Source organism: Eptesicus fuscus, chromosome 15 (genome assembly GCF_027574615.1).
Source record: "Eptesicus fuscus isolate TK198812 chromosome 15, DD_ASM_mEF_20220401, whole genome shotgun sequence".
NCBI classification, from domain to species: domain Eukaryota; kingdom Metazoa; phylum Chordata; class Mammalia; order Chiroptera; family Vespertilionidae; genus Eptesicus; species Eptesicus fuscus.
The window spans coordinates 66,407,441-66,429,522 of record NC_072487.1 but is presented as its reverse complement, the minus strand read 5'-3'; positions in this window follow the sequence as shown (position 1 = coordinate 66,429,522).

The window sequence follows — 22,082 nt, the reverse complement described above, 5'->3', positions numbered from 1 at the left end:
ATGAATTCTTGTCAATACTTGTAACAACCTTAAGACATTGGTACTATTATACTTTCTATCTCAGCATTAAAAAAGCTATGTCCTGAGTTGGATGGATAAGTGACTCTCCCAAAAGCAAGAGGATTCAATCAGGTCCATTGGACTCTTAATTACTCTGTTCTCCTGTCTTTGAAATTATACTGGTATAGTCTTAAAAAAATAAAACATGTAAATGACAGACATTCCCAGCAGTAGGGAAATGGTCAAGTAAAGTATGATGTAATGATATACTATAGTATAGTATACCAAAGGTATAATATCTCATAGTAACTAAATATAATTATATACTTTATTAATTAAATCCCAAATGAACATCATATATATGGACATGCTATATAAAATAATTTATTGTTCTAGAATTATTTATTAGTGCATCATACATGCATGGATCCTGCTAATTATAATGGAGTATATGATGATAATTGTGACATGAATCTTATCCTCAGATTTCTTATCCTCCACTTACAATCACACTATAGGGTGTAGAATTAAAACTTTACTCCATTACCTACTAGTGACAGAACTTTGGGCAAGTTAGTAAATGTCTTGAGACTTAGCTTTCTTCTTCATTAAATATATGGGACAGTAACTTATCTCTCTAGAATTTTATGAGCTTTGGAGAGAATGTTTGTAAAGTATATGGTGTATGGTTAATGATGGTTGCTTGATGAATGCCTTTGATGATGATGATGACAATAATGATGAAAATGGTGATAAAAGCAACACTGATGATGAATTAGGGGGAGGGGGACACCCGAAGTTAGCAATAATAAGGTAAATGGGGACTTTATGACTGCCTTACTAGAAGCTTATATGTTTCACAAGGGATGTTCAAAAGAGGAAGTTATATGTTTATAATAATAAGGGAAATGCTATGCTAATTGAGAAAATGAGAGCATAAAATAATAAATGCATGCTCTGGTTACAAATATGTAAAAGCATTGAAATATATAGAAAAGAATCTAAAGTTAGTTGAAGTTGCCCGGCTAGCTCAGTCAGTAGAGCATGAGACTCTTAAAGTTAGCTGAAGCAAATTCTATATCTTTTCTGTATTGTAACCTCAATGCATAGTAGAACACTCTCTCTCTCTCTCTCTCTCTCTCTCTGTCTCTCTCTCTCTCTCACCCAGTGTTTTTCTCCCGTATGTCAAGGAGGCTATTTAATCACATTGACCTTGGCCCTAGAACTGAGAACTCATTATCAGTGAAGGCTCCCTTGGGAACTACAACAAATGAATCTATGGCTTTGGCCAATTTCTAATGGACACCTGTCCCAATGACAAATACCCCTCTACCAATGGTCATATCAGGATCCCTTGGCTGTTAGATCATGATCAAGGCAAAGAGAATCAGCGAAACTCCCATATTCTCTTACAAAGCTGAGACCATCTTTGTGGTCTGCAGTTTTCCACTTCTATCCATTGGCCTCAGAATGTGTTCATGCCTTGAGGATAGATGGAACTTGGAAAAGGTTTCAGAAATTCCAAGATGGCAGAAAGAAATTATGGCAATGGGAAAAGTTTTGTGTGTAGGGTTGAAATGCCTCAAAATTCTTGAAGCTCCTCTATCAGAAGAAAATAGAGCCAACTTCCCAACCCTTTGTATCTGGGTTGGCCTGTGACTCATTTCCACTAATATAAAGTGGCAGGTGTGTAATTGTGCCGGGTCCATAACTTAGGCCTCAAGATACTTCCAGTCACTGTTTTCACTTTTGGAAGCTTCCCTGAGGCTGCCATGCAAGACAGACTAGCATACTAAAGACTGAGAGGCCATGAGAAACAGAACCAGCGGGACCCAGCTGAGAGCTTATACCAACTGCTAGGTATGTGTGACCATCTTGGACCTCTCAACCCAAATGAATATGACTCATGATTAAACCAGGTGAAACCAGTCCAGCCAACACTTTTGAATTGTGAGAATTAAATTACTGTTGTTTTAAGTCACTATGTCAAATAGTAGTTTGTTTCAAAGAAATAGATCAATGAATGATACATTTGGTCATGGGGATCAAGGGAATTCATAAGTGCCTTTCTCTTTTTCTCTCTACCAAGCAATATAGATGAGAAGATGGGGGTTGGTGGCATCTTTAAATATGATATCATGATGAGGAAATGACCAATGTTTATGGGCTTCACAATTAAAACAGATTTATTCTTTTAATAGCTATATGGGAAGGTGGCCAACACTTGCATTCCTTCTGTACTCTGAGCTCCTTTCATCTTGTTTGCTTTCTTCTTCCTCACCCCAACTCTCCTCAGCAATTCTCTACCCCATTGACGATAGTGCTGCAGAATTGCCCTCTATTTTACAGAGTAATTCACTCCCTTCTGTTTATACTTATTCATTCATTCACTCACACTCTCACTCATCAGTATTTATTGATTATTTACTTTCATTTTGTAATCCTCACCGAGGATATATATATTTTTATTGATTTCAGAGAGCAAGGGAGAGGGAGAGAGAGATAGAAATATCAATGATGAGAGAGAACCATTGATTGACTGCCTCCTGCATGTCCCCTACTGGGGACTGAGCCTGCAACCCCAGCATGTACCCTTGACTGGAATCGAACCCAGGACCCTTCAGTCCCCAGGCCAATGCTCTATCCACTGAGCCAAACTGGCTAGGGCTGAGGATATTTTTCCATTGATTTTTAGAGAGTGAAAGCAAGAGGGAGAGACAGAGAGAAACACTGATGTGACAGAGACACATCATTGGTTGCCGCCTGCATGCCCCCTTACCGTACCGCAGTTGCTGGGATCCTGCAACTGAGGTACATACCCTTGACTGGAATTGAACCTGGGACACTAGTCCCAAGGCTGATGCTCTGTCCACTGAACCAAATCAGCTAGGGCAATTATTTACTTTATGCAAGGTAAAATTATAGAAATATAATGGTGTGTTAAAAAAATATCTTGCCATAGTTACATATTCTAAATCCATCAATATGCTCAGAAGGGAACATAAATAAAAGTAGTGCCCATTCAAAGTACTTATTCTACTAAAAAGAAAGATCTGGTCATTAAATTGGTGTTTTCCCCACCACATGTGTATATGTTTATGTGTCTGCATACACATTTAAGTATATATAGGTATCATATGTATGAGATTATACATGTCTCATGGATATTCATAAATATGCATAGGTGTGAATCTATACACTTTAGTTTCTATATATGAAAATATTCATCTTGGTGAATGGATATAACATATATGTTTTAGCATTTGTGTGTGTATGTGTATGTGTATGCATGCATGCATGATTACAAGCAGATAAGTGAGGATGCAGAAAATATGAATGCCGTATGGATACATTTATTCTTTGAGTGTACATGCATATGTGTATGTGAATATATGTTTGATAAGGAAAAGAGAAAAACATAAGCAATAGGAGCTGATGAGACAAAAATTAATTTATTCTCTACCTGTTCCTAGTGAAGTAGGGATGTCTCATGTCTTCACTTTTAGTATGCTTGCCTTGACATTCCTGACAGCTCCAAAAACGAGAAGAGACATGATGGTCCCTAAACTTCCCATAGCCTCCGATAGTCAGTATTCTGTTTATTCATGTATAAGCTTCACTCCTGGGCACTAATAGCCCTAAATGAGGACAGCAGCCATCATTTAAATAAACAGATCAGTCCCATCAGTGTCATTATGGAATAATCAACATGAAAATATTGGTAGGGAGGATGTGAATAAGTAAGTATTTAACAAAATTGAGCATTGGTATTTCATGCTTCCTGTTGAGGAACAGTAAGATCAGGGCCTTGGTTACCCAAATTGACCTCTGAAAGGTCATCAGCTCCACTAATTAAAGACCAGGGAATTTTACCCAGCCCATTGATGGCATTGATTGCTGACAGAATACCCTTTCTAGGCTGTTAAATGAGCAAGACCTCAGTTAGCAGTCATCACCCATTTGGAATGAATTACTTACTTGTCTTCCACACTGCACCCTGAGGAAGTCTTAATGGGCAACGTGTTTTATTTTTGTAGATTTAGCAATTGCACAGGATAATGATGCACCAAACTTTCCCATTGTCTTCCCTTAGAGACACTGGCCGCCTCAATATATTCAACAGTTATGTTTGGGAGGTCCCAGCCTCATCAAGAAATTCCAACTGTAAACAAATCCAAAAAACTATTATACAATTTGTTACTTTACCCTCTGAGCAAACTTTTTAGACATCTGAAACATCCTCAGAAAACTCCCACTTTGTTAATCAGCCTTGCTGCAAATGATGGATAATGCAGCATTTGAACACAGACCTGTAACAACTCACAACATTTTCTGTTTGTCACTAATACACATGCATAATTTTATTTCCCCTTTATGATATCCACAGCAGGTAATTGTTGTTATATCTGTTTCAAAGAGGGTAAGCAGTGGCTCAGAGAGGTTTAAGGACTCACAATGGCATGCAACAAGAAGCTGAGGAAGTCTGGATTAAAACCCAGGTCTGTCTTTTATACATTTACTGGCAGCAATCAGGGCCAATCTGTGGGGCTACCAGTGGGGCGATGGGGTGGGGGGGGGCGCCCCCGCTGGCACCCACCTTGGTTGGCCTGGGGCCTGCAGGCTGGGGGCAGCTCCTGCGTTCAGCATCTGCCCTCTGGTGGTCAGTGAGCATCATAGCAACCGGTAATTCCATTGGTCTTTCTGCCTTTCGGTTGATTTGCATATTAGGCTTTTATTATATAAGGTTCATTCACTAAATGCTTGCTTAGCACTATCTATATCAGGGGGTCCTCAAACTTTTTAAACAGGGGGCCAGTTCACTATCCCTCAGATCGTTGGAGGGCCAGACTATAGTTTAAAAAAAAAACTATGAACAAATTCCTATGCACTCTGCACATATCTTATTTTGAAGTAAAAAAACAAAATGGCAGAAACACCCGCATGTGGCCTGCGGGCTGTAGTTTGAGGACGCCTGATCTATATGCTAGGTCTTACTCCCAAGTATGTGAAACTCATGCCCAGCAGCTGTGAGTTTGACATACTTGCTCTAGACATTAGGAATATAGCATTAAAAAAAAAAAAAAAAAACAGACAAAAATCCCTTCCATGAGAATTGATTATTGAATTTTGCAATTGTGAATACCATTACTGGCCTTGATAAAAGCAGTTTCTAGTGAGTTACTGGAATGCTTCAAGAAAGAATGGGAGAAAAGGATTGGAGACAGGGTATTAGGTAACAGTTTTAGGAAATTTTGCAGTAAAGGGAAGCAGAGAAATAAGGCAGAAGGTGGAAGTGTTACAGAATTTACCAGGCAACTGAAAAATACACAGGAGTACCCAGAGGTACAGAAAAAACACACACATTTATTTCCAGATGTACTTGTACCATGACTCAGGGGAGCCTGTTTCCACATCCTGAGCAAACCAATATGGAGGAAGCTTTCTCTTTATACCCTTTGGTTTCCTTGTCCCCCAAATAAGGATCAGACTTCTGCACCTTTCATGGGCTTTGCAAAAAACCCCGTTTGTTGGGATGGGGGCCGTGAGACCACACGTAAAGGCCTGGCCTGGCACCAATGCTGATAACCCCCTCCAGGGGTTGTGTATTGTTCATGGTTTATGGCCTCTGTAAAATGTATTTAGGTAAACAAGTCTTGCAAGACCAGATAATTGAGGAAGGGGCAGTGACTAGACTATAGGCTAACAGGAATGTGCATTAGGGATACTGATTAACTAGGTACAAATTGAGGCTACTGGTCTCCCCCCAAAAAATGTCTTATTTTCCTCATCAAAAGGACATATGAAGTAAAGAGAATTATTTTTCTTCTTTAATTCTATTAACAATGCATGTTTGTGTGGTGATAAGAATAACCTGGTAGAGAAGAGAAGTGAATAGTATTACAGAAAGGGAAGGAATGATTGCTAGAGCAGTGTCTTTGAGAAAGTGAGAAGGAAAGGAAGCTACTGGACAAGTGGAAGAGTTTGCTTTAGACAGGAGCACAGACAGTAAAAGAAACACTGAGGAATAATCTTAAGGTCCAAATATTAATGTAGATGAGGGATCAGAGAATATGGACACACAGTTGACAGGGCAATGGGAATGTGTGAAATTTCTCTCCTAATTGCTGTCATTTTCTCAATGAAGTAGAATATCGTGGTGAGAGACTAAACATGGATGTGGAGAGGTGGGAAGGTTGAGGAGGACAGAAAACATGGAGAAAGGCACATAGGAGAATGGGAGGGATTGGATTGTGCATTGGTGATGGTGATAAGACATCAGGCAGCAGCAAGGTTGAACTTAAATCTGAGTCTGCTTGTAACTACTGCACCTCTAATGCTGCTTTTCTCTCTTTTTAATTGTCCTACTTCTTTGTTGTTGTTTGTTAATCATCACCCAAAAATATTTTTTCCATTAATTTTTAGAGAGAGTTGAAGAGGGGGAGAGACAGAGAAAGAAAGCGATACATTGATGGATTGCCTCCTGCACAGGGACCAGGGATTGAGCCTACAATCGAAGTCTGTGCCCTTGACAGCAATCAAACCTTCCACCCTTCAGTCTCAGGGCCTATGCTCTAACCACTGAGCAAACCAACTAGGGCAGTTGTCCTATTTCTTAATCTCTTTTGCACAGAAGAGAAATATAAATTTGTGGCTACCTTTGTCCAAACCTGGAAATACTAGATCCTAATAGCAAATTAACCATTTATTATCATTATGACTATGGGATTATTAGGTTTAAACCTGTTTCCTTTTTTTTTTTTAATGTGGTGGTAATTTTATACATGACACTGTTGTAAAGTTCAAAAAATTACTCTGTTAAAAAGCTTTGCTTACTCGAAAGTACCATACAGACACAAGTGTTTTTCTTACGTTTTCATTTGAAGTCTGCATAATATTTTGTATTATAATACATATTTGCATATAGTAATTTCTTAAAATTTTTTGTCTCTCCCATAATCTTGTGTGTGGACCAAGGTAGCTAATATTATTCCCATTTTGTAGAGGAGGAGATGGAGGTTCAGATAGTTTGAGTGACTCACCAAAGTCACCCAGTTCATTCTGGCTTCTGTTAGAAACTCAGGGCAGCATATTTACATTTTACAGGCCTTGGTCACAGAACAAGAACAGACATATTAAAATAAGAAGAAAGAAAATTGACATTCAGAACCTTAACATTATTCCCCAGTGTTTCTATGGCAATTTAAGTGTAATGACTTTTGAAGATGTGAGGGTTCAGGGCCTCTGCTTGAAGAACTGTCAGCAGCAGGAGCTAAAGATAGAGATTTTTAGGGCACTCTGAGGTCCCACACAGAGCAGCAAAGAGAAAGAAAGAATTGCACAAAGGGGAATCAACTCCAGGTAATATGAGTGTTTTTCTGAACCACCTAAGTAATTGCAGACAAGCAGAGGAAGATGTTGAGTCTTTCTTTAGAAGACGAGTTAGAGAAAAAGGGCTGGAATAATAGACACTTCTTTAAACCTTGAAGCTCACGTTTAAGTATGCACAACACATTTTAATTATCATCACTATTATATCATTCATCACCATGCTGCATTGTAATGAGAGGTGATAGGATGCATTGTCCCTTTCTTACATTAAACATGTCAAGAACCATAAATAGGACAATTGACATAATTGCTATAAATCCTGGGTTGTGTCAGTGGTAGTGGGGAAAATGATCACCCAACCCTCATTTATAGTAGTCTAAGATGAATTTACATAATTGGATCTAAAAATGGTATGTCACCATTACATGCACTCATAGTTCTTGCCTCTGGCTCACCACCATTCTTATCCCTTTGTCTGGGGAGAAGGGGTTGCTGGGATTTGTTCTCTGGGGTTGTTGGAGACACAAAGTAGGGCTTATAGTATTAGAAATGAGCTCATTACTTGGTTAAAATAATCTTTGGGTAGTTATCTTTGGGTAAGAAAAGGAAAATAAGAGATTTTACATTTTCGTGAGAAGTATAAAAATGGAAGTCAAACAACGTCATCATAAAACACAGGGTAGGGCAAAAGTAGGTTTACAGTTGTTTGTATGGAAAATAGTACAATAATCCTATATAATAAAAGGCTAATATTCAAATTGACCAAACGGCGTGACGTGCACTGACCACCAGGGGGCAGATGCTCAACGCAGGAGCTACCCCCTGGTGGTCAGTGCGCTCCCACAGGGGGAGCACGTCTCAGCCAAAAGCCCTGAGCTGTGTTCATGGCTGCCCAGCTCAGCAGCAGTGGTGGGAGCCTCTCCCGCCTCCGCTGCAGCGCTAAGGATGTCCAACTGCCAGTTTAGGCCTGCTCCCCATAGATTAAGCAGTCAGTCGGACATCCCCCAAGGGCTCCCGGACTGCGAGAGGGCACAGGCTGGGCTGAGGGACCCCCCTCCCCCACAAGTGCACAAATCTCGTGCACCGGGCCTCTAGTGAATAAATAATAATATAAGAATAAACTGTTTCCTGTACTCACAACTATAAACCTACTTTTGCCACACCCGGTATTATATTTCAGAACCCATATTGGAGGAGGAAGGCCAAAATCAGCCATGTAACAGAGATTTCAGATATAGTTTAGGTAACCTTGGTAACTTGTTATACTATTTAATTCTTTTAGAAAATTACCTCAGAACAGACATAATAGGAGAGCTAAGCAGCAGAAATACTGCCTTTCTCTCCCTTCAAAAAATAAGGTGGAAGATGAAGAAATTTTGTATTGTTTTTTTTTTTTGTTTTTGATAAAGAAGGTTAACTGAACGTACTGGGAGCTGAGAGCCCTGGAAAATTCCTGGAGTCCATCCTAGCCTATCTAATAAAAAGGGAATATGCAAATTGACCATCACACCATAACAAGATGGCTGTGCCCACAGCAGAGGCCAAGTTCCCATAATGAGCCTTAACCAGCAATCAGCAGGGACCTGAGGCTGCATGGCACTGGGCTGGGGCAGGGGACCTGAGGCTGTGCCCCCTGCCTGTTGGGGCTTGACAGAGGACCTCGTGCCATGCCCCCCGACCCAGCACTGGGCCAAGGGACCTGAGGCCACGCCCCATACCCTGGCGCCGGGCCATGGGACCTGAGGCCACACCTTCTATCTGGCAGGCCTTGACAGGGGACCTCAGGGTGCATCCCCTGCCCCGGTGCCAGGCCAGGGGACCTCAGGCCTCACCTCCCGCCCTGGCGCCGGGCCGGAGGATCTGAGGCCTTGTCCTCCTGCCCCAGCACCAGGCCTTGTCCCCCCCACCCCGGCACCATGCGGGTATTGACGGGGGACTTCAGGCCACGACCCCCGCCCGTGGGGCTTGATGGGGACCTCAAGGCATGCCTTCTGCCCCAGGCCGGGGACCTCAGGCCATGCCCCCTGCCCCGGCCCGGGCCAGTGGACCTCAGACTGCATCACCCACCCTCGCGCCAGGCCAGGCGACCTGAGACCATGCCCCCAACTCAGCGGGGCTTGACGGGGGTGGGGCTGGTCGGGTCTGTATCTAGCCTAGTGGGGGTGGGCCGGGCAGGTCTGGGTCTCACGTGATTTAGAGGCACACGTGGGTGGGTGGGCGGGGACCTGACTCTGGTTCCTGTGGCACGCCCCAGACTCTGACAGGAGGAAGATTTTTCATATACATTTTACTAATTTTCTTTCATCTCTGACACATCTATTATAGAGAAAGGGCAAATAGCAATATTAAAATATTTCCTCTAATTCCCTTTTAATGTGCACAAATTTCATGCACCAGGTTACTTGTAATTCTACAGAGACAATCCAAACAGACCATTCTACTCTGTAAAATGGGAGGGACTGGTCATAGACATCCATATCTGAAGGATATGGCTATCGCTGAAGGATCTCACCCTTTACCCTGTCCTCAGTTTTGGTGCCAGAAGGGTCTTTCCATGAAAATTGTGTCACTGTCTCATCAGGCTAAGCTTTATCCTAAATGTTGTTCTCTCTTAAAAGGAAGAGTGTTCCCCAAAGTGCACCATTTGGAACATAGGGTCTTATTCTTCTGCTCTCTTTAAGTCAGTTTTCCTGAAGCACATAGAGTGATTCTTCTAAACCTGTAGATGAATCCTGCCACTCCCCTGCTTAATAAACTTTAATGTCTCTAATTGCTGATAGGATACAATTTAAAATTGGTAGCATGTCTTGAAAGGCTCTCTTTAATTTGTCTCCTGTCTCATGTACCAACTTCACTGTTCATCTTCACTCCTACCCCAGACTCTTCCTGCCATTTTTCTACTTCCTGCTGTAGTGGACATACTAAGCCTCCTTCACTTTTCCAAGTTACCATATTTTCTGCCATCAGGCCAAGAGACACAGGCTCTTAAAACTGTCATGGCATTCAGATAACCCAACTAAGGGCTTTCATAACTTCTGTTTCTACTACCTTAGCCTTCTTTCCCATCTCAGAATATGATACTCTCACCTGTAATCAAATAAGAAGCCTGAGAGTCAGTATTTTTCTTTTTTAAATTTTATTGTTGACAATATTATAGATGCCTCCCTACCCTCCCCACCCCCTTTGCCCTCTCCACCGGGGCTTCACCCAACCTCAGGCCTTTACTGCATTATTGTCAGGGATCATTTAAGTGTTGATTTTTGGCCCAGCCTTTGTGGCTCAGTGACTAAGCATGGACCTATGAACCAGGAGATCATGGTTTGGTTCTCCCAGTCAGGGCACATGCCAAGGTTGCAGACTCGATTCCTAGTAAGGGGGTGTGCAGGAGGCAACATTGATGTTTCTCTCTCTCTCTCTCTCTCTCTCTCTCTCTCTCTCTCTCTCTCTCTCTCTCTCTCTCTCTCTCTCCCCCCTTTCCCTTCCTCTCTGAAATCAATAAAATATATTTACAAAAAAAAGAGAGTTCATTTTTGACCATACTCTAAGCAGCAGTTCAGGCACATTTCTTAGTCTTCTTTGGAACTGCATCAGATGACCACAGAACCATTTTATGCCTTGGGGACTGAGTCATTCTTGGAGACAATGTGGAAGGAAATGGCCATTTTCTATCTCATATACACACTTTATACTGATGGGAAATATTGAATCCTTCACAATATCTTTGTTCTTTCTTTACGGCTCTTTGTAGCATTCTTTTTGCAATGTTCTAAAAAGGAGGCTACCTTGCTGGTGTTTTCAAAATAATAATAACTTATATCCATATAGCACTCTATGCATTTTCTATTACAGAACTGCTTCCATTTATTTCAAATGACATTTATGAACCACCAATTATGTGTTAGACCCTGGAATGTCGGAGAGATTTTGAGGAGAAATCTGCTTTCAAAGCAATCATATAAAAGTATGTGGTCACATATACAATGATTTAGACCAGGCCCGGCTAGTCTCTGTAAGAGATGCAATATATAGTACTGTGATCTCCATTTTAAATCTAAGAAAACTGAGCTACAGAGTAGTGAAATAACTTATTCAAAGTGATTCATTATTTGTCCTCTCTAATGATTTCAATTACCAAGTCTCACTGACCCAGACTAATAGAAGAAAATTACTCTAAAGAAATAGAACATACAAACTTTCAGTTGTTAAGATAAGGTCTGAGGATCTAATGTATATTATAGTGTCTATAATTGATAACACTGAACTGTATAATTAAAATTTGCTAAGAGAGGAGAACTTACATGTTCTCACACAAAAAAAGGTAAATATGTGAGGTGATGGATGTGTTAATCTGTGGGAACGATCCTTTAACCATGAATATGTATATCAACACATCATGTCATACACTTTAAATATCTTTCAACTTTATTTATCAATCAGACCTCAATAAAAGTGAGAAAAATGTTAAAAACAATACAATTAAAGCAATAGTTAATGACCTGTACCAGAGAGGCAGTCTGTCCTTGCCTCTCTCCATGGGAGAGAAGTGTAACATGATGGGAAAGATCTTTGGACTCAGAATGATGGAGCCTTGTTTGCTAGAAGGTGGGATCACTGTGTGTCCAAAGTTGGCTGCTTTCTGAGGCCACGACCTGTGCATTAGATGTTTAGATGCCATTTCCATTTCCCTTTTCTCACACACTCCAAGACATTCATCTGTCAGTGTGATTGCCAGGGTTGGAAAATATTTTGCTTGGGGAGACAAGACCTTACTTCTGACTTGAGCCTAAGTGATATGCTATTGCTCTTTACAGGAGAGTTCTGCATTGAGGATTTGTCAACAGGCTAATAATTACATTGTAGTCCAAATTTCCATTTCACACACACACACACATACACACACATACACATACACACACACACACACACACACACACACACACACACACCTCTGCTTTAGCATTAAAGGTTATAGGTTCAAAATCATATTTGCATATTTCTAGATCCTCCAGCAAAAAACATTTGATACTACCATCAACCTCATCTCACCTTCTAACATGGCTAATCTTCTTCTCAACTCCAAAATGCCACACTCTAGTGAGGCCAAACTACCCACTCTTCAATAACTAATGATAATAACAACAACAGCAACAATAATAATGCCAAACTACCTACTCTTCTCTTCTAATAATAACAATAAAAATAACAATTTATTTGTGCTTAGTGTGTTACTGTCATGTTCAGTCATACGGTTTCAGAGGCTTTGAAAAGCTTGTTTAGATGAGGGATTGCTATTTCTGTCTTAGGAGTGAGAAATTGCTATAGAAATGTGTTAGCTGGGGTTCTTTTGGTTGCAAAAGACAGAAGCTCAACTTGTGCTAACTTAGGCAAAATGGAGGATTTATTGGAAGGATTTCACAGAATCAAACAAAAGTCTGGGCACATAAACCACAAGGAAGAAATAGATAAATCTAGGCTTCAGAATCAACAAAACTCAGTGACTTTACTCCCACCAGCACTCTCTCTTTATACCTCTTGTCTTTGCTTCTCTCTGTATATTATATTTATTCTCTGTCATTGCTGAACAGCTATTTCAATATTGTAAAAACATAGATGCTGACAGCTCTCTAGTTTTACATCTTGTAACTCACATCACAAAAGGAAGACAAACCCCCTCTTTCCTTAATGCAATTTGAATATAAGTTCCCAGGAAAGGACTCTGGTTAGCCCAGCTTGCGTCTGGTGTTCATCCCTGTGCTGATCAATGTGGCCAATGGTCAAAGGATGGAATACAACTTTGAAGAGTATGGCAGCCTTTGTGCAGACATGTAGTTTGAGTGGAAAAAGAAACAAACCCTGTAAGAAGAGGAGGACTGCTAGCAATAGATAAAGCAATAGGTATTTAATCTGGAAAGGGGTAGATGATTTGCCTCTAAAACACATGTAAGTGGCAGATAAGCTCAAATCTAAGGCTTTCTTCCCAAATAAATGTATTCTCTTCAACTTTATGCTGATTATTCCTACCCTATGAGTCCCCCCACCATTTGACTAGGCCAAGCTCTCCTATTAGTCCTTTGCATGGTAAACTCATCCCCCATGCATCATTCATTCTCATCCCTCACACCTCTAAACTGTTATCCAGGTCCTACTATTCTTCTGCATTTCTGTTTATTTGAAGATTCCATCCATGCAGACTCAACCTATTTTTGGTCTCCCTCCTCTCCAATATTCTACAGCAAGTATACTTTATCCCTATGATTTTTTTCTATTTTGATATTAATTCAGATGCCTTAGTTTTGAGTTTTGTGGATACATCTTTTATTTTTCACTTTCTTTCTGTAGCAAATTATAAGCTTTTGGAAGTCAGGAAACATATCTGAAATGCCCTTATCCATAACAGAATTTTTAATATGAGTCTGATATTATAAGATTTGCAGAGTTAACAAAATTCAAATGAACAAATATTTACTTATTATGAGCAGTCACTGTTTTAAGCACCTGCTTGTTTTCCTGTTTGTTTTTTTACATAGCATTCAGGGTAGGGCAAAAACAGGTTTACAGTTGTTCATATGGAACAATACAATAATTAATGAATAATACTTGAAGAATAAACTATGTTTCACATATTCACAACTGAAACCCTACTTTTGCCCTATCCTATATATCAATAGAAGAATAAGCGGTCAATTATGAGCTATTCATCTCTCTATAATACTCTCCCAACTCTGTTCTTACTCCCCAATTTCCACACCATGACCTAGTCACACCAAATGATTATTAGCTCACGAATGTGCATCGCTTCATGAATGTGCAGTGCTTCTTGAAGTAATAGGCATTCATTATCCTCTGTCTGAAATGTTTTTCATTTCTTCTTTAAGTTAACATTAACATTAATCAACCACCCCAAATCAGAGCAGGAATCTTTCCCCCACAGGAAGCTTCACAGATCTCCACTTTGGCACATAGTAGTCACCCATCATGCTGTATATGCATGTATGTCTGCCCCATCCCACCCTTTTACTATGACTATTTGGGAAAGAGTGGCTATAGAAACAAGGGCTTATTTTCCCAGCATGTGTAAAAATTGGGCAAGGAAATAGCCACCAGCTGCAGAGACGCCCAGAATGCTCTCAGCTACCATCTCATAATTGGAAAGTGTCACTCTGAGGGGAAATGGCCACTCAAGGCAGAGGCTCTGGCAGACTGGTGTTTGTCAAGCTACATCTTGCTATTTTTTAGACGAGTTCCTGCTGAACTTTTCCCCTTCCTTCTGATTGCTTCTCTGCTGCTTACCAGCACCATGGGGAATCGGTGTGGCTATTTTCTTATTGAAATATGTTAGCTGGGCTTTCTTCCCTTTTGCCTTCCCTTTTTTGGGGGAGAAAATATGATCGTGAAGTAGACAACAAAAGAATCTCATCTAATCGAAATACTTGCAAGATAGCAATAATTTGTCTTTAAGCACAGAGCTGCAGGTATTCTATTTTTTTTTTAATAACAACCTGTAATATTGGTTGTTGTTTTCTGATTCTTGTTTGTTGGTTTATAGCCCTGGTGATAGAGGTTATTATAGCTATCTGGTTAAAATGGGTGAAGTAGGCTGGGAAACCCAAATCTTTGTGACTCTAGTATTTCCTATTCCAGGTATGCTATATACATCTGTCCAAATGCTCTTCAATCAGGAAAGACCATTGCCTGATTTGCTTGGAATGAACTTCAACTTCCCCTTTCTCACATTTCATCATGAAATGTAATACTGGTTTCCAAGTTGCACCTAACTAAAACCAGCAGACCTGAATTTAAATTCTGCTCCCTTTACTTCATAGGAGGATGACCCTGAGTAAATCCTTTACTATTCCTTTTTTTCTCATGCCTAACATGATACCTAGCTCACAGGGAAATTAACGATATTTACTTCAGAGGACTGACTGTTCAAATTATCGTGTGAAATGATGAATATTAGAATGTTTAATAAGACCAAGTATTAAAGAATTTTAAGATGCTTTCACTTGCTGTTTTTCAGATGATTGTGCATGCTACTTACTCCGAGTTACATGTCTGTTTAGAACCAGGAAGAGAACGTCTAGCCAGATGCTCATTCTATTCTCAGTCCCCATACTTCCAATACTGTTTCTCACTGTTCCTCCATAGTAGACATCTGGCTAGAGCCAAACTGGTCTCCTTACCAAAAACTGAAAAGCTCATGAATTCCTCTACCTCTAATATTTGTTCACACCACTGTGTTTCCTGTTATATCCTTTTTATATTATTTTACCTAAATCACACCAACCATGCACATCCAGGTAAATTGTGTTCCCCTTAGTCATCTGTTATTTTCTCTCCTAGTCTCTCCTGATTATTCTTCTACCACAGCTCCAACTCAACCATTTCCTAAATATTTGTAATATACCTATACAGGTGAACTTGGTTCTTGTTCTCTTGTATTGTTGCTTAGTTTTGCATATGTCTATACCTTACATCTTCAAACATAGATAACTTTGTGAACTAGGTCAGCATTCGCCAATTAATTATTTGTGCATTGTAGAAGCCACATGGTAATGATGATGATGATGATGATGATGATGATGATGACAAAAATAATGATTGATGGTGATGGTGATGATGATGGTCATGATGGTGGTGATGTGGTGGTGGTGATGACAATGACAATGATATTGCTAATAGTGATTATGACAATGATTCTAAAATCTGCCAGCTCTAGGTCATGGGTAGTAGTGGACCAATGATAAATCATAGAAGTCTAGATTATAGTCACAGGAAGGATAGATGGAAAATTGTCAAGTTAATGTAGATAGAGAGAAGGTGTGGAGAATTTGACAGTGCATTTAAGTTCGGCGTCTTGTGTAATCCAATGCGCGGTGGTGTAAAGGAAACTAATCTATTGCAACATAGGCTGCCAGAAGAGAGAAGCCAGAGAGACCAAGTAGAAGCGGGGCTGGGCACATGAGCCTGATTATTGAAGCAGATCCCTCTAATGTATCTAGAATGAGAAGTTCGGTGTTTTGAGGTAGCTAGCATGTCTAAGCCTCAAGGTGATATGCATGGATTTGGAGAGTAAACAGAACTATGTCAGAGCCTACTTTTGCTACTTAATGCCTCACAGCATGTGTTTCTTCTGTTTAATGGGGTAATATGTCTCAGAATTGCTGTACAGATTAAAGAATTAATATTTTTAAGTGTTCTTCACAGAACTTGGCAGAGAATTGCAAATTTCAATTATGGTATATGAAAATAATAAGGATAATTCAATGGATGAGGCCGCATGCGATCCTGCCACTGGTGCCCACAAAGAAACAGGCTCAGAGGCTCCTTGTAGAGGGATCCATTGGTGTATAGTAGGCTGTCAAGGAATTGGGAGACGCAGGTCCTAATCCTCTGCCAATAGCTAGCCAAGTGTCAGGACCATAATCGAATGGACTGAGTCAGAGAGTAGAAATTCAGATACATCATTGAACTAGAATGCCGGACAGGGAAACTGAGGCAGAATCTCAGGCATACAAATGGAACCAAGACAGCAGGGAAAATCAGGAAGAAAATGACTGTGCACACAGGTTTGGAGAGAGTTTCCTGAACACCAGATAGCAGGTGGATATTTAAGGCAGCAAGATTCATTCCATATCACACACTCTGGTGGGCCTGAGGCTAGTGTACCATCTGCCCTAGTCAGGCGGGTTCAGGAGCCAAACAAGGCCAGTGTTCAAACAAAAGGTAGCCATGACTCCAACTGTGATACTCCATGGGTGATGGGGGTATCCAGCTGAATGAGGAAAACCATCCAGTTGAAATAGCAAGGACAGTATAAAGGCCCTGCACTAAGGGAATGCAAACATGCAGCACGGAAGATAGATGGAAGAATGATCCACTTTAGATCCACTAAGTAGGTCTTAGAGTCTATGTCAAATTCTGACATGTATTTGCTGTGCAATCTTGAGAAGGCAATTTTAGCCTCCAGACCCACTTTGTCTCTGCCTATAACACTCACGATGAGAACTGGCATGTATTGAGCTGTAGCCAGGTGCCAAACTCCTACTGGTAAGCACCTAATAGGCATCATTTTATTTTAACTCCCAAACAACTTATGAGAAAGAAAAAACGTGTTTTCCCCCAATCCTCAGATGAGACCAGTGAGGGTTCCAGGAGGGTTCCAGGAGGTGCTTCATGAAGGAGGGTCACACACCTGAAGGTTGAGCCTGGATTTCAATGTGGGACTCTTGGATTCCAGACCTTGCGATCTTAATTATTACATTTTACAGCAGAATCCAATTTTGTATGATTTTTTGTTGTTTGTTTGTTTGTTTTGGTATGAAAAGTGCCTCGTGTCATTTCAAACAGAGTAGGTGTTTAGGGTGTTTCTGTGGACTGAACTGAAATTACCCATGTAATCAGAGAACCCAGATTAGCACTTCAGACTCCAGGAAATGTTGTCAGATCTACACACACATGCTCAACTATAATGTAAGTATTTTCTGTAAGCCAGATGCTCTCTTTCCTCTATGCTAGGGTTTCTTAACAGCAAAATATTTGACATGTACATTCTTTAGGGTGTGGTACTAGGGACTGCCCTGTGCATTGTAGGGATTTAGGAGCACTTCTGACCTTTACTCGCCATATGACAGTTGCACCACTTCCACCTCCAATTGTGATAATTAAAAAAAAAAAAGTCTCCTAACATTGCTAAATGTCTCCTAGGGGCAACATTTCCCCAGGTTGAAAATAAATGTTCCTAATTTATAACTTTTTTTTTGTTGTAGTTGAGTTGTAGGAGTTTTTATCAGATATACATTTGTGAATACTTTCTTCCATTCCCTGGTTGTTGTTTTTCACTCTGTTGATTTCACCCTTTGATCCATACAAGTTTTTAAATGTTTTTTTATCTTTATTGTTGAAAGTATTACAGATATCCCTCCCTTCCTCTCATTACCCCCCTCCACCCCATTTCCCCTGCCCCAGCCTTCACCATGCTATTGTCTGTGTCCATGGACAGTGCAAATATACATATATGTTCTTTGGTTAATCTTTTGCCATGACACCCCCCTCCCCCGACACACACTCTCCCCTTTCATCAGCTTGTTCCTTGTTTTCATGTCTCTGGTTCTATTTTATTCCTTAGCTTATTTTGTTCATTATATATATATATATTTAGTATCAGAATTTTATGCAGACTGAATAAGCTTTTCTTGAGGAAGAGGCTGGGTACTACAGGAGTGAGGGTTTTGTTATCACAGCGTAAAGGGAGTGTCCGGTTCTTCAGGGAGTCTGTGCTGCCCTGGCATTAGTATGGCTGTGAGTGGCATGGAACCCGGTCACTGAACATGATGCAGATCCCAGCTCTATCACTGGTTCCTGACCTCTCAAAGCCTTAAGTTTTCACACCTGTGAAATAAGAATAGGACTGAATTCATCTGAAAAAGTGTTCTGTAAAATGTGATGGCATTGATTTCATAAAGATACAATGATCTGATCTTTGTAAAGCACAGTGTTAGGAGAGAATACGCTGAGTGGATGTAAACTATTATTCTTAACAATGCCTGGCTCTGGCTTTATTGTGGTAATCTGCTGTATTTTCTTTCCCCCAACTTGGCTGCCAATGTGATTAGACAGTACAGTAGCCCCCACTTACCTGTGGCTTCACTTTCTGTGGTTTTAGTTACCAGTGATCAATCACTGTCTGAAAACATCAAGGGAAAATTCCAAATGTAAAAAATTCATAAGTTTTAAATTACACACTGTTCTGAGTAGCATGATGGACTCACAATGTCCTGTGCCATCCTGCCTGGGACATGAATCAGCTTTGTCCAGTTATTCACACTGGATACGCTCCCTGCCCATTAGTTACATGGTGGCTGTCTGGGTTATCAGATCGACTGTCCTAGTATCGCAGTGCTTGTGGTCAAGTCACCTTTATTTCACTTCACAATGACCCCAAAGCACAAGAACAGTGATGCTGGCAATTTGGACATGCCACGGAGAAGGCATAATGTGCTTCCTTTAAGTAAAAAGATATTTTGAGAGTCCACATTCACATAACTTTTATTACAATATATTATTACTAGAGGCCCAGTGCATGATTAAATCATGCACGTGTAGGGTCCCCTAGGCCTAACCTGCCATCCAGGCCATATCTACTGCCCCGCAAAGCCTAGCATGCTCTGCGGACACTGCTAGCAGCCTGCTCCCCGCTTTTGATGGCAGGGGGTCTGCTGGTGCCGGAGCGGACACACAGCTCCCCGCTTTGGATCATGGGGGAGCTGGGTGTCTGTCCGCTGGTGCACCAGGCCTTTCAGAAACCTCCGGCGCGGGGGGAGGCTTCTGAAAGTCCTGATGCTGGAGGAGACAGGCACCCAGCTCCTCCGCTTTTGATGGTCCACAGTGGGACGTGGGCCTGCTGCCCCAGAGGCCCCTTCTGTGCCGCAGCACAGCCATGGCGCAGACGCTGAGCTTGCGCCGCCGCTGGAAAGCTCAGCTTTCCTCTGGCCCAATCGGCCACCCCGTCCACCCCGAGTCCCGCCCCCCTGCGCCTCCTGGCCAATCGTGGGCATAGTGAAGGTATGGTCAATTTGCATATTTGTCTATTATTAGGTAGGATAACTATTCTGTTTTATTATTTAGTTGTTATTGTTAATATCTTACTCTGCCTAATTTATAAATTAAACTTTATCATAGGTATGTATGCATAGAAAAACCATTTTATTTATCTGCTATCCATGGATGGGTACTGTCCATGGTTTCAGGAATCCCCTGGGGTCTTGGGCTGTATCCCCACAGATAAGGGGCGACCACTCTAAGCTTCTTTGCATAGGGGCTTTGTCTGGACTATTTACTTCTGAGTCTCCAACACCTAGTCAGTGCCTAGAACATAATAAGTGTCCAGTAAATATCCGATTAATTAATAAATGGATTGAATAACAAAGAGGGAGTTAAAGCAATATGCTATACAAAGGCCCCAATGCTGTCACTATCCTTAAGCCTTCCGTAATGCCAGTGATTGTCAGTGAGTTTAATGGGAGGAAAAACAATACATATTTTAAGGATCCAGGAAAGATAAAATCCATAGGCTAGTTAGCTTTCAAAGCTGGCTGAAAGGTAATTTGAATGTGAAGGTTGATTTATCTGGCCTTCCTCTTACCTAAACACAGTGCAGATCTTACTTGAAGCCCACACCTCCAGGAACAGGAATAATGAGCTGCTTGCTAACATGTCACTCCCATGAAAGAAAGCAAAGGGGGTCCCATGGGGGAGAACTTTCTTCCCTGGGCAGAATGGGCTCAGCTGCATCCAACCAGGAAAGGAGAACTAACACAGTGATGGGGGCAGAGACAGGAAAGGAATGATTCCATGGGTGGGGATCTGAGCAGGCTTTGTAGGGATGGTGGCATCAGACGGGCTTGGCTTTTGCCAGGATTGGGAGAGGGCTCCACACAGGTAGGAATAGAGAGACAGCCTAGGGATTACATTTTTATATTTATAACATGCGCCTATTAGAAATTGTGTTTCTACAATTCACTTCCTAGCCTACGTGGTGTTATTTTTATTTGACTTTATATTTAACCTCTTTTTTAAGCTCCAGTTTCTTTATATAACAGATGGAGAAAATAATACGATATCCTTCGTAAGCATTGCATGAGATAAATGCATAAAACCACTTGGCATGCTTTCTGACTGCTGTTGTTATTGATGTTATTAGTATAGTTGTGTTTGCATCCCCAGGGACGAAGCAGCATAAACTGGGGGTGTAAAGAGGCTATAAAATGGAAAAGTTCGAAGCCAGCTCCATTTTGGAGAAAATGCAGAGGGAGGTTTGGATGGAAAAGTAGGTATGAATCAGACTGATGACGACGTGAAATGTGGTTCTAAAGATTTGGGGCTTTAATGACAAGAGTGAGAAAATAGAGATATATTTCTTTTCTGTCAGTCAGAGGGCTTATTTAGGCATGTAGTGGCTTTTCAAACCCTGTAAATCAATTCCTATAGGTGACCTGGCCCAAATTCTCTGTCTGAGAAAGAAACGTTGCTCGTGGCAGGATTTATTCCCCAGCCAGTCTTCTCCATTTTCCTGCCAAAATGAGGGCCTCTTTCATTGTGTGATAGAGAGAACGCCACATGTAATTAGAGGGAATGAGCAGAGAGGAAGAGAAAAGGCAGTGAGCATGCCACTGAGCTGGCGGATGTCTCCCAGGAACAGAAGGTGACGCCTTGTGACAGATGCCTTTGTTATGTTGTTTGTTAAACACTGTGTGGCTACATCCAAACATTTTCAAATATGCCCCTGCGTTCCCTGGGCACATTGGCAGCAGGGCATGGAAGCTAGTGGGACTGGAGACAGGGAGTGGGGGATGGGGAGTGCGGGACAAGGAGGGACTAGATGTAGTGAGATTCATGTTCAGTGTCATCATCACCTAAATATACCATCACCGCCTGTCCTGGGATCTGAGAGTCATTGCTTAAGAGGTATAATTGTGTTCAATTACATTCAACTCAAATGAATACTTGAGTACCTAACCATGCTGGGCTCTGGGGACAGAAATGGCATGGAACACTTTCTCTGCTCTCCAGAGATTCTCACTCCAGTGGAAGCAATTAGACAAACACATGCCACACACACGCACACACACACACACACACACACACACACACACACATGCCCAACACAGAAAGTAAGGTGCAAAGAAATATTAAAAGAGCCAGAACTTATTCATGAAAGAAAGGAGTACAACTTACCAAGATCTATCCCCTCC